Source organism: Lipotes vexillifer, unplaced genomic scaffold, assembly GCF_000442215.2.
Source record: "Lipotes vexillifer unplaced genomic scaffold, Lipotes_vexillifer_v1.1 scaffold1198, whole genome shotgun sequence".
NCBI classification, from domain to species: Eukaryota; Metazoa; Chordata; class Mammalia; order Artiodactyla; family Lipotidae; genus Lipotes; species Lipotes vexillifer.
In genome coordinates, this window is record NW_006769399.1 from 1,385,206 (window position 1) to 1,399,772 (window position 14,567).

Here is a 14,567-nt window from a genome sequence, read left to right on the forward strand (position 1 = left end):
CAAACCAAATTTCTTCACCACTAGGTCAATCAAATGCAGTCATTTTCAATTGTTTTTAACTGTATTACTAGCATTACTATTCTGAAACTGCCACTGTAGCTTATGAAATCCTCTGGCCTCAAAAGAGTATAGACATTGATAACGTCTTATTTCTATAGAGTTACTGAGTAATCAAATACTAACTTGCATGCCAAAATCTTGACATAAAATATCTCATTTAATCATTACACCAATCCATTTACTTTCTCCTCTTACTTACAAGGGTTAAAGAAGTTAAGTAATTAGCCCAAGATCACAAATATGGTAAATTGTGGAACTTAAGATTTGAACCTAAAGCCCACGTGTTGCCTTGTGAGATTATAGCTACTTAAAGATCTTTATTTACTTCAGTGCTGAACAAGCATCCAACGTTAGTAATTCCAGTTCTGTTTTAGGTACAGCTAGAATCAACTTTTCTTAAATTTAGCACGCAGAGTCCAATTCTTAGGTCGAACACAACTGGTCTGGTAGAAGCCCAGCCACTGCCTAACTAATTCATTCATCCTATTTGATAAGGATGATCTTAGGTCATTCACAACTTAAGCAACAAATTACTTTTAAATGGGCTTCCACAGGCCACATCTAAAGCTGAATACCCTTTCATTGCACGTAGTGTTACAGCAAAGGTCCTGGGGATTAATTTTTATTATTTAAATACGAGAGGATCATAAAATTAGCACCCTTCTAATATAGTTCTCATCTTGATTATTGCTATTTAACTGGTGAAATTTTTTCTTCAGGCTGAGTGAACACTATAATTATTATCGCTTTGCACTGTAAAGGTTGCATCTTGAAAAATCAACACTTTTTTTCCCTTTCAATGAATACATCAACTTCAAAATCAACAAAAACATTGAAGATGCAGGCAATTTTGCTAGACCCACAAATCAGGGTGTCCTTGATCAACCAGAATGCATAACCCATAATCTTAAACGTAAGATGTTAACTGATCCTATGACAAGGTCTGTTTTTCAAGTACCGAATGTTTCCAGGTCAACTTTCTGTTTATGAATTCTTAAAGTCAAAATGACAGTAGGTTTGAACAAACAACACTTCTGAGTGTCTTCTGACAGTATCACTGTGGATATGCACTGAACTGCTTAGTGTGACCAACAGTAAAAGGTCAAATATTATTCTTTTGACCTTTTAAAATAGTATTCTTATACTATTTTACAATATGTGTAGATAAGCCTGTAAGTTGGGAGGTATAGATAATTTCTGAATATGGCAAAAGCAAACAAACAAAAACAACACAGAAAAGTAAGCTGATCAAAATAAATGCATTTGTGAAATATTATAATGTGAATTATGTATTTTGTGTATTTCATATATATTTGTGTATATATAGAATAAAAGCTTATATGGTGTTTTCTATGTGCCAGACATACAGTTGTTGCCTAGGCATCCTCGGGGTATTAGTTCTAGGATCTGTTCCCACCCACGGATACCAAAATCCCAATGCTCAAGTCCTTATTTAAAATGGCATAGTGGTTTATTACTCACTGTTCATTACTTACATATTTTATATAAACATACACAAGTGACCCTAAGGGATGGGAACATTATTATCCAGGTTTTAAACAGGAGGAAACTGAGGCACAATGATCTTAAGTTGCTTATACAAAGCCACACACCTAGTAAATAGCGATTTCAACTCAAGCATCCTAGGTCCAATGCCTTACTCTTATGTAGCACACTGCCCTTGGTCCCCTGAAAGGATCCCATGTTTCTATTACGTGGCTTTAGTGTCTACAGCATTAATACTGTAAGACAGCATGAATAGACATAAAAAAGTTGCACCAGACAAAATGTCAAATATAATGTTCAATTAATTTCTGCACCATATTAGGAATTATTTCTGGCCAAACTATACAATGCCCGAAGAGAAATAGTGTTCCAAACCAAAATTTAAAAATTCTCTTTTCAGAGCTTCATTATTTTGTTAACCAAACATTCAGGATTCCTGAAGCTGAAGGCTTATGTATACACAGGAGTTAACCATACCTCTAAAACTCAAAGTATGAGCATGATTTTCATAGAGTAATAGGGAACTTAAAGGACTGTCTACTCCACCCATGCTTTCCATGTATGTTATTTTGTACACTGTTATAAATTAGAAGAAATCTATAAACAGTAAGAAGCTTTTGGATGTTTTCCATTTTTCCTTTAATTTATTATATTATACAAACATAAATTTATGTATGTATACATGCAAATGGAAAAAATACTTATGTTTTTTATTCACTTGTCTAGTCTTAGCATTTCAAGGAATGACGGGTTAACACATTCTGCTCAGATGCGTGTAAGAGAAAATGCTACAAGATGAGCTGGTTCTGACATTCACTATCTATGAGACTTTGGGAATCTCACTAAACCTGTATGACGTTGTCTGCTCTGCCTACATCCCAGGACCACTGCGAGGTACAAATGAGAGGCGGGTATGAAAATGATCTATGAATTCTAAATTGCTAAACAAATAGATATTAGTATTATTACAAATATTATTTTTAAATTTCATTCTCTAGCACCTAGCATAATGCCTGGCACTATGAATATTTGTTGGCAAAACTTACTTTGCATTATGGAAAAAAAAAAAGCAATGGTAGGAACTCAACCGAAAGAGCAAGCTTCGGTTTACCAAAATAAAGAAGCGAAATCTTAAGATTCTTAAGCTATTATCTATTTAACTACGTAATTAATATGAAAATAAGAGTATTATTTTTCTGATTTCACAATCACAGCATTTGAACCTTTTTCTACTATGTGTGCAATTATTGAAAATTCACTTTAGGGGTTTAGAAGACATCTTAATACCAGTCTTAACAAAAATAGGTTTTATATATTTAGAGAGATAGGGAGAGAGAGGTTTACTGATCAGAATTTGAAAAAACAAATTTAAGAAAAGTGAGAACGATATTTTAAATAAAATACAGTTAAAGACTTTTTTTTTTTTTTTTTTTTTGCCGTACGGGGGTCTCTCACTGTTGTGGCCTCTCCCGCTGAGGGGCACAGGCTCCGGACGTGCAGGCTCAGCGGCCATGGCTCACGGGCCCAGCCGCTCCACGGCACGTGGGATCTTCCCGGACCGGGGCCCGAACCCGTGTCCCCTGCATCAGCAGGCGGACTCTCAACCACTGTGCCACCAGGGAAGCCCTAAAGACATTTTTATATGTGGATCTGCTTCTGTGTACATCACACACACATAAACTCATATGACTACCTCTCAATATACGTAAGAGGACTGGGCTATACACTCCATAAGCACATTCTCCAAACCTTCAGAAACTGCCATTTAAAGGCTAAGGGCCTAAATTTCCACTTTGATCAATGAAACAGTTTTATCACAAGATGGGATGCCTGAAGTTTATTGATTAGCTGATAACCTTCTAATGCACCAGCCTTTAATCTGCAATAAAACAGTGAATGAACGTAGAGCTTTCAGAAAGGAAAATAAGGTTTGATTACCCTAGAAGAAAACAAGAATGTGGAGAGACTGAGGAAGGCAAAAACATCCAGAAAAAAGGGAGCAATGACATCCAGTTACTTGGCTTTCCCTGCAGCCCTGTCAGTTGAGACAACTGAGTCACCTGACATTCTAGCCCCAGCGCTGCGGACTAGAGAATCAAATCAAATCAACGTAATAAGGCTGTTGTGTCCATGAGGATGGAGGAAAACAACCTCAAACAGCAGTAAGAGTTCACTTCACAGCATGACCTCCATTTCAAAGGAAAAGCTAACACTATTGAAAGGCTTGTTTCAATATTATCCATACATCTTGTTAGGAAAGAGCCACTTTTAACAGAGTCCAGTTGCCTTGAGAGTATTTGACAGAACTTTTCCTGGCAACTCTATAGCTGGAAGACAATCTAAGAAGAGCGTATTATGGTTTAGGATTAAATGTCAGTGTTGAGAAGTTCAGAGGGAAAAGTGGACAAAGCAGGGTATATATTTCTTTCTGATCAAAATGTATCCAGAATTTTGTAGCAGTTTATAGGTTTTGATCATACTTAATGTGAAAAACCTAAATAATAGTAAACTAAGAATTATATACAGACACACTAAAATTGGTAAAGCAGATAAACAAAAGCCTACCATAAAGATGTATTGAATTAAATTCATTCCTTTATCTGAAAAATACACATTTGTGCTAATAAGGTTGCAGAGTTTAAAAGTACCTTCTTGAATGAGAAAATGGTTGAGAAAAATATTTTTTATTCCAGGGTTACAAACAGAGAATTTGATAAAGAAAAGGTCACATACAAGTGACAGTGTCTAGGTTGATAGGATTTTTATTTGCTGTTTTACCTACACACAAGTGAGAGCATATACTCTTTTTAAAACCAGAGACAGCCCAATAATATTTCTGGATTTCAGTTTTTCATCTTTAAAATAAGAATGTTGATATCACTAATCTATAATGTCTCTTCAAGCTGCAGCTTTGGGATTTTCATGAATATTTACTACTATTTTGGCAATTCCATGAACACGACTACTGTGGCTAGTACTCTTACTAATTCTGCTGCTGCTAACTACTACTACTGTCATAATTACCCAAACTATACTTCTCCTTCCGCCTCCTGTGAGGAAAATATGCCAGGTCTGAAACATTTCTGAAGTCAAAACCTGCACATAAACATGAAAATATATAGTGTTGTCATAAACCTCTCAAATGCTGGAAAAGTAAGATAAAATATTTGAGGAAGAGGAAAAAAAGCACTGTAGCCTGGATAAGAATTGGCAATAGTCCCCAAATACCAAGTCCTCCCATCTTGCTTTCCTGTAGGTAATTAGCTCATATCAGTTCACAGAATATCTTCCTTGGGACAAACGCCTGGCTCTCTTGGTCTCTGTCAATTTATCACGCCTTGATAAGAAGAATTTTCAAACAATATTGATGTCCCATATGAAGAACATTCTTTTTTAGCAATGTAGGTTTTTTCCCAAGGGTAATAACAGTTTTGAAATCTTTACAAGTGGGCTAAGGAAGGGCTCTCAGGGAAGGAAGATTTCCACAGAGAAAGCAAGTATGAATTGGGATCTGACCTCTGTAACATCAGTCATCACATGCTTTACCTACTGAGTTATTTTACATCTAGGTTTCTCTCTGTATAAAATTGGAACAATACCAAGTTATTTCAGAGTATTCGTGCTAAATAGAGATTACTGAGAAATGTGAGATATGAGTCTTAAACAATATTTATCAGAGAGCCCTAATCTGATAACTGAGACTTGGCTCTAATGTTACACAAATGCAAACAGCTTTCCATTATCCTTCAAATAAAAATGAAACATGGAAAACAAAAGAAGATATCTGCGTTAGATTTCGAACAACTTAAGCCACCTGTGCATGAATACGTTTTTAAAAAGAGTCTAAGCACCCAAGAAGCTATTCATTCATTTCAATACTCATTCAATCGCCACAACATAGGAATCATACAAGGATGAGTAGGACATGATCCATCCTCTACAAGCCAATTGAAATAGTGTTTAAATTGAGATGCACACAAAGCATTTATGGGCACACAGAAGTCATTAATTCTAAGATAATTAAGGAATAAATGACATATGAACCGAATCTTAAAGAACGAGTATGATCTCAAAATGTAGAGGTTAATACACTGTATATAGTAATATACAATGTATAGTATTGGGCTGGCCAGAAAGTTCATTCGGCATTTTCCGTACGATGTTACACGAACTTCCTGGCCAATCCAATATCAACATGAGAGTACATAATTTTTAAAAAGCTGTAAAATATTCTTCTTAGTCAACCATCACAGGAATTTAGGCTTAGGCTAAAGAGGTATGAACAGAGAGAGTCATCCACTGGGAAATCCAGTGGCTACACCTTTAAGCAGGGTGCTTTCTGTGGAAATAAACATAAAATTTGAAAAAAACACCTAAGTACATTTTCTTCAGAACATAATAGATCAGAGTCTGAACAGACAATGACTGTGAATACACACTGACCCCGATACAATTTCACATCCCTCAACATGGGATGAATAAGACTTTATCAGTTACAGGCAATAAGAACGAAAGCTTCATGAGAGCAGAGAGGTATTTTTCTGGTTTGCCCACCACTGTATCAGCAATGCCTAGAACAAAGCATGGCATATAATAGGCTCAAAATACATTTGCTGAATGAATAAACTTTTAGTGTCTTATAAACTTACTTAGCATCCTTAATATACAACTGTATAGACGTATGTATCAGTAAATAAGTTAAATTAAAATCTCCTAAGTAAAATAAAAAGGTTTATACTGCTAAGATTTATTATTCATATTTTAAATAATAAAAATGAAGATAATGGATATGGCTCACATTTGTAAGCATACATAAGCACTCCAATTTTGCAAACAGAAATATGAATATAATATTTCCCTATAAAACATAAAGGAACAATCACAATTCAAACCTCTTCCATGGATCTAAAAATCGCTCTTAAAAGCACTGTAAATTCAACAACTAGGAGTAATTATGAAACAAACCTGAACGGTTTAACAATGTAGTATCCATGGCAAAATGAACTTTGCTAACCTTAGATTTATATAAGATTTAAAGATGGCATACAAAATCATTAGCACACAAAAGTAGTTTTTCTTAAACTTTAATCAGACATTATATAAGTAGGATTTTTAATCTAGCCACTCCTGATAAATTGTCGATAAATACGTTCTTCAGTTAACAAAAGCCTCAGCTAATGCCAAAGCAAAGTAGTGTTTGTTGGGGCACAATTCATTAGATTTAAAAAAGCAACCACATCAAACCGACCATTTTTACTTAGTGAGACACAGCACAAACTCTCATTAGGAGAAAATTCATTAACAGACAGAAGCAAATAAGCACTATGCATATTAAGTAGACATTTAATGTTATAAAAGGGAAAAAATGGAAAAAAAAGAATGATATAAATAAAACCCCATAAGAACACTAAACATACAATTATGACATATTCTCATATACTAGTTTAGCTCAGATTATCTCTTCATCTGTCCTTTATATCTGATTTCATGAAATTTACATACATTTGGTGGCCCCAAAATGTACTCATTTTCATGACTGCTTTGGCTTTATTTGCAAATACTAATAAATGTTGTTTTTGCTTTTTTTATTCATCAATATATATATACGCATCTGTGTATATATTAAAAATACTAGAACAAAGAACATAACTTTGGTTCTGCAAATACTTTCCCACCTTCATCCACCTAAATTCCACCTAAATTTTCCAATAAATACTGTTTGGCTTTCAGACTAATAAATCCAGTTACTGCATAACGATATACTTATTTAATATTGAGCAACGTTCAACCAAAGAAGGCACAGATCACTTTTCTCAAAATAATTTGTTACTAATTATAGGCAGGCTAAGTGGAAAGCATTTGTTGACGTACTCCCTTTGAGCATGTTTCTGAAGTTAATTTCTAGGATAATTTGTTACACTAAAGGGAAAATTAAAGAACGATAAGGAAAATAGGAAACAAAAAGCTAAAATCTTGTGTTGAGATACGTAATTTTAGCTTTCAGCTATAAGGAAACAACAAACTCCAATTTTGGGGGGGAAGGTGGGGTTGTTTTCCTTTGTCTTTTGGTTTTCACTTTGGCACTGAGTCTGAACTATCTACCTTATGAAGAATAAACCGGTAGAACCAAAATTTGTGAAAGGGATCTATCTCCTAGAGCAGATCTTAATAAAATTGATCCAACTGTTTACTCATAAGTACATAGTAATTTATTGTAATTTCTGTTTATACATTTCCCCATTAATTATGTTTTTTCTAAAGTCCACTTTCAAATTCAAGCAAGCGCTTACCATATTTAGATGTTACCCTTCCTTTTTTCCCTTGAGCGTGGAAAAAGAGTCACAATCACAACGTGGCCTGGGTCTGAGAGATTATTTCTTTGTCATTTTACGGATAAGTAAATAAAGATTAAGAAACAGGCCCAAGATGTATTATTTAGATTTTCTTTCTTCTCTAAAACTTCATGGATTCCTGGGAGGTTATCTAAAATGACAATTATTGCAAGATGCAGCTTATTTTTCACTGGGTTTCTATTTTGGTTTGAAAAATACATTCCTTGTGAAACAATCAAGCACCAAATTAAATTTTTTTTGCTGAAAATGTGGCTGCTGGACTCAAAACTGGCATAGATAGGGCAGATGTGCACTACCAATGGAAGAGCAGACTATCTAATAACAAGAATCCCTAATGAATGTACTTGGAAAAGGATGGGGCCCCCAATGCTTGGTTCTCTCTAACCAGACTGGGAAAATTCACAATTTACTAGGTAGCCTTCTAAAGTAGAATTGATTGAAGGATGACAGGGATCTACAATCAGCCATGACTTTCTTATAGCTAAAGGTAAGAGAAAATAAGTAGAAAATAGTCTTTGCAATTGGAAAACACAAATAACTCAAGTAAAAATGATAAAAATGAAGAAACCACTTGAACAGTATCGTTTTTATATAGATTTAATTCCCTAGTATATTTCAATAAGATGACAATATATTACTTAATAACGTCTTCAGAAACTGTATCTCTTACATAATGAATTGTGTATGAATAGCCAAGTCCATCTTACAACTTAGTTGCAAAAAATTGATGCTGCTATCTTTGGTCTACAAATAAGTAAATAACAGGATAGTAAAATTTCTAACGTTGTGCTCCTTGGAAGGCCTGCATCAGAATCACCTAACAGCTCGTTAGAAATTACAGGGCCCAATTCCAGACCTAAACGGTCAAACTCTCACAGATAGGGACCATAAAGCTGCATTTGAATAAGCTTCCCAAATAATTCATATTCACACTCAAGTGTGAATAAGATTACTGGACTCAGGTAAAATTACATAGCTGATGACTTTCAGGAAAATAATTTAAACTTACCCAAAATGATTATCTATCTGAACAGGACAAACAAAAAACCCCTAAAACTGATAAATCAATAAGTTGCAGTACAATTACATTATTTAGTATCTGAGCCAACTACAAAGGAAAAAAAATGGTTGCCTCTAGAGAAGAGAACTGTGAAAAATGGGGAATGATCTTACTTGTGTTTTCCTACTCTATCAATATATTGCTTTGATAAAATATTTAAACTGTAAAAAAAATAAATAAATAAAAAGAAAAAACAAAGCAACAAACAGACCAAAAACAACCAAAACCACAACAAAAACCACACACAAAGGAATCAACCTTCAAGGGCTGGCAATGGCTGAGATGGTTCACATATGTATGATCGCAGGTGAGAAAGGCAGAAGACACTTCATCCTTGAAATGGATAGTTTAAGTCTGATGATGGTGACATGCTTAAATTCACCTCCAAAAATGTTTAAAAAGAAGACAAAACACAGTAACAAACTCATTTCCTCAAATCTCAGAAACGGAATTCCTCTGTGAATGTGTGCTCACCTTCTGGTAAAAGCAGTTAGAGAAATAAAAGACAAAATCTTCCTGACCAGTCACATCCAAAACATGAATCAGGTAAGAAAGGTTTCAAAATTAGTAACAAAAAGTAAATTTTATCAAGTACTCACTGTCTGTGTAGAAAGGAACAGAATGCAGGAAGGTAGCTTAGTAGGAAGGAAGAAAATTAAGAAACACAAACACTAAGTGGAACTTTCCAACCCAGGACAAACGCATGTTAATATAAAAGGAATTATTCAGCCAGGGTCTGCATAGACCTAACTTCAGCTTTTTTCAGAAGCAGATTTGTAACATGAATCTGTTAAGGTATTTTTTTTCTCCACTTCACTGCAGAAAGCACCCCAAGTGCTATTCTTTAAAAAAAAAATTCCTACGAAGATGAAGTGCAGCTATGACTTTCATTTACATAGACACCGTATCACCCGTGTAATAATGGCTTTAAACAGTTGAGTCCGCACACACTAGTTTGTCTTGATTATTTTCAGAATGGGTCATTAGTATTGTGTTACAAACTTCAGTTAAAGTAGAGAAATTTGCAAACTTTTTATATCTACTTTCATAAATATATCAGAGAAGAGTCAAGGTTATTATTCCTCTAATGACATCATTCTAATTGATTTGCATTCCAGTGTTCTTTCCCGGGTGCGAAAGAAAGGTGTAGAGTTACAAGGATCTATCCTACCGGGAATTTTGCATAACCCTGGCTAAACCCCTGGGAATGTTCTGGGAGAACATAAAATGTAAATGTGAATATCATCTATCATGTGAATCACTGTAGAGGAAACATGGAAAGGAACTAATGTAATCAAATGGAAACGAACAAGTTAGAAAAATAGTAACACACAACTTTGTAAATGAAGAAAATGAGGGGTGGTAGATTTTAAAAGACTAGTGGTATAACTAAATTTAAAGTGTATGACTTAAAATAGAAGATTATTGATGTATTGAATTTAAAACACATGATTTACAAAAATTCAGTCTACACACAAATTTGTATCTACTTTGGAAAGATAAGGCTCATCTATTATTCTAAATCTCCTTTTAATTCTCTTTTCTGAAGAGATATAATTCTACTTCCTCTGGACTAAAGCGTATCCTAAAGTTATTCTACCTTTTCCCACAGTGTCTGAATTCTGAAAAGATTCATTTCTAAGAAACAGTTTGGTTGAGCCACATAATTGTATTTCTTAGCCTCCATTCAATTCCTAGGATGGGCTTGTATGATGTTTTTGTTTGTTTTCATTTGTTTTTAATGTCTATACACGCTTCAAATGTCAGCATCCTTCAAAGGTTACCAAACTATAGCATGACATCATTAAGATTCCAGGTTTCCAAGAGAAAAACTTTATGAATAAAAATAAGAAATGCTCAGGAAAATTTTTAGGCAATACCCCAGTTTCATTTTTCAGATTTTTTGAATGCTCTGTTCACTACCCTTCTACGTATGTTTATACACGTTACACTCGAAAGTATGTTCTGTAATACAGTGCTGGGCAGAAACTTGCCATTCATTCTCCTAACCTACATTTACCACAGGGCTAAAGCAATAAAAGCAAAAACAGAAGCATTTTATTCCGTTGAGGTATGTAAGGAAATCTGATTATTCCCATTGGAAAAAAATAGCCCCATAGAAGTTATAGACGGGCCACACAGAGGGGATGGAGTTTCCTTCTGTTCCTAGAGATAGGATCCCTCTGCCCCACTAAGCTTTTCCAGACAGACAAGTATCAAACATTTGTAAAGGGCATTTAGGAGACAAGATAGCCTTTCACCTTTCAATTCCAATATTTGATAATCTTCTCCATCCAGAAATGCTCTTTAGAGTCTAATCCATATGCCCTATTCCTCTATTTAAATTATTTCCCTCTTTCTCCATCCTCAGTGAAGACTGAAATTAGCTGGTCACCATAATCTGAACAATAGTCCTTTAAGTCAGTGAAACTTAAAATAAATCACATCTCCACTTTCTTCTTATTAGACTATTTCAGATTTATTTTTACCTGTGTTTATAGGTTTCCCTTTATAATTAGGTGTTTTATTCACAAGTCCTAGAGCCATATTTGTTAAACTGTAAATACTCACTAATTGAAGTAAAATAAAATTTCAGCATTCTGAAAGTGCTTGGCTAAACATTCATGGTTTTAGCATGTTTTTCCAGAAGGACACTATATATAATGCTTTACGGCATGATCAGATGTTTCTACCTTAAGAAGGGAATTAGGACTTCGAAAATACTTCGGAGAAAATCAGCACTAAGAAGCTGATCATGGTTATGACAACAATCTTACTTATTGTGCTTCTGAAACATGCCAGGCATACTGACTATGACATGCTCCTAATCCTCAAGAAGTTCACAGTCTTACTGACCTGTATCTAAAATATTATAATAAACAGAAGATACAAGATGCTACAGAGTCTTAACTCTGCAGGGTAAGGATGCAAAGAAAGGTCAAGAAAGACCTCAGTGCAGTGAACTCGCAGCTGAGTCTGGAGTTGGAGGTACAGCAGACTGCAAAGCAAAATTTAAAAAAATTTTAAAGCAAAATGAACACGTGCAAAGGTAAAGAGGTATAAGAGAGCTCACTCTGTTTGGGGGACTGAAAAATTAGACAGGCTCAAGTTTAGAGAATGGAGAGACACAGGATGCTGGGATAGCAAGAGTCAAAACTGAAAAGATAGCCAAGGCCCAGGTTATAGAACAATGTTCTGTACAGCTAAAGAATTAGGACTTTGTCCTGAAAGAAGTTTAAAGAGAAAATTAACAAGGTCACATGGCTGTGTGTTAATATCATTGCAGAGAGCAGACTGGAAGGAGGGAAACCGGAAGGCAAGAACACCCACAGAAAGGCTGATTCACAAGTTCCGTGGAGGCAGAAAGTGGGTGTGAACTAAGGCAGTGAAATATTAGAAATGGAGTGGAAGCCATGAAATTAAGATACTTTTGAGACGTAGATTAACAACTTGGTAAGCAAAGGGAGGTTAATGGTAAAGAACTGGGACAGACTGAAGATAAAGGTTTTCAGCTTGGATTGGTGATGCCATCAACTTAGAAAGGCAACAGAAGTTGAAGAGAGATGCTGGGCAGAAAAAAAGTAAAGATTTCACCATTGGCCTTACTGAGAGTGAATTGTCAGTGGAGAATCACATTGAAAACTGGGGGTGCTATGTAAATGGTGTTTTATGCTGATGCTCAGCTTGAGGGCGGAGGGAGTGAGTGCAGAGGTACTGCGTTTTTCTAATTTGCACCAGGACCTCAGCGGTGGATCAGGGGCACCAGATGTTCAGTAGACGGGGACAGACTGGAGGCCCACACTAGAGAACACGACGTAGGAGACATAGCTGGACAGAAGCATGCTGACCACAGTAGCCAACAGCCACATGTGTTCACATAAATTTAAAGTCATAAAAAATAAATTAATTAAAAATTAATTTCTTCAGTCCCATTAGCCACAGTTCAAGTGCTCAGTGAGGAATGTGGTTAGTGGCTCCGATACTGAACGGTACAGACATAGATTATTCCCATCATCGCAGAAAGTTCTGTGGGACTGTGCTGGCACGGCACAAGAAAAAGAAGAGGAAAAGTCTGGGGACAGAACCTTGGGAAAGACGGGGAAAGTAGATGAGTGACTTGAGAAAGAGTAATCAAAGGAATAAAGAAAGAAAGAAAAAATCATATGCTGTGAACCTAGAGAAGTGAGTTCAAGGAGACGAATTAATCAAGAATACGAAAAAACAAAAAGACGGCAAATAAGAAAAGGAATAAAAAATGACCCTTAGGCATTTGGTAGAGTATTAAAATCATTACCAATTTCTTTGGATATAAAATGACTCCATGAGACTAACTCTCCCACTCAGATGACGGGTTTAGTTTTTAGAAAGAACTCCAGTGCCTCACAGGAAGGGACATGTGGAAATGTGACCATTCTCTTCCCACACTTCACCAAGAAAGGGAGACCTTGCCTAGCTGTCATCCTTAGCCATCATCCTTCCGGGGATTTCTAAGAGTCTCTAATTAAGGTCTAAACCTTAGCTGAACAGGTTTCTTGAAGTCCTATGTCTAATAAATATATCAAACAGTACAGAAAATTCTCTTCTCAGATCAAAAATCAAGCTGATACAACAGCAGTTACCAGGTGCTGGTGGCAGGGTAAGTGGGGAGTTAGTTTTTAGTAAGTATAGACTTTCAGTAGGGATGATAAGAAAGTTCCGGAAATGGATCGTGTTGATGTTTGCACAATAAGGTGACTGCCATTGAACTGCACACTTAAAAATGATTCAAATGGTAAATTTTCTGTAATATATATTTTACCACAAATGAAAAAATATTGCAATGACGCTGAACTAAAATATGTAACACGGGAGAGAATCTGGAAGAAACCTCTTACAACACTTGACACCTGGGAAATGTAAGATAGCAAACAAAAGCTGAAAACATTGCACACGAACATCTGTTACTCAACGTAACGTAGGTATTTGTGTTAGATTTATGATATTAGGTGTGAAAATATGGGTTTGATAAGTTGTAAGGTATTAAGCATCTGTTGTTGCTGTTGCTACTGCCTCCTGTGAAACCGTCAATGGCCTGGAAAAATGAAACAAGTTAGAGCTTTAATTGGTGCTAAAAGAACAAAAATGTATTAGGTCAGTTTTATAATTAGGATGGCATTTATACCCTTATCTTTACTATTCACACCTCAGGTCAATAGCTGCAGTTTGCTGATAGAGGCAAACCATAAATATCGGAAGTAAACCCCGAGGCAACCATGTTGATACAGGCAAAATGCTCATTCTTTGATTAGAGGAGGGGAGAACCCCTGAATCACTCCTCTCGCATGCTATGACAAGCCCTGGAGCAAGGCTCGGGGAAAGAAACACAGAAGGGATCCTAAGAGAAGCCAATGGCTACTTGCATTTGTGTGACTGCAACCGGGAAGCAGATAATGAGGCTAAAAATTAAATCCAAGCAGGTGAAAGTTCATGAGTGTAAAATAATACAATAAGCCAGAGGATGTGTGGTCTAAGATTTTTATGTTATACAATAAATCTCATGAGGATTTGAACTACTGACCGTCTCCCATCAGCACACACACTTTTCCTGC

General features: G+C 35.6%; 1 protein-coding gene across 7 annotated transcripts in view; it reads right to left on the reverse strand.

Moving 5' to 3' along the window:
* ETV1 (ETS variant transcription factor 1) overlaps positions 1 to 14,567 on the reverse strand; it is a 96,573-nt gene that overhangs the window by 68,707 nt on the left and 13,299 nt on the right. The gene's annotated exons all lie outside the window — the stretch shown is intronic.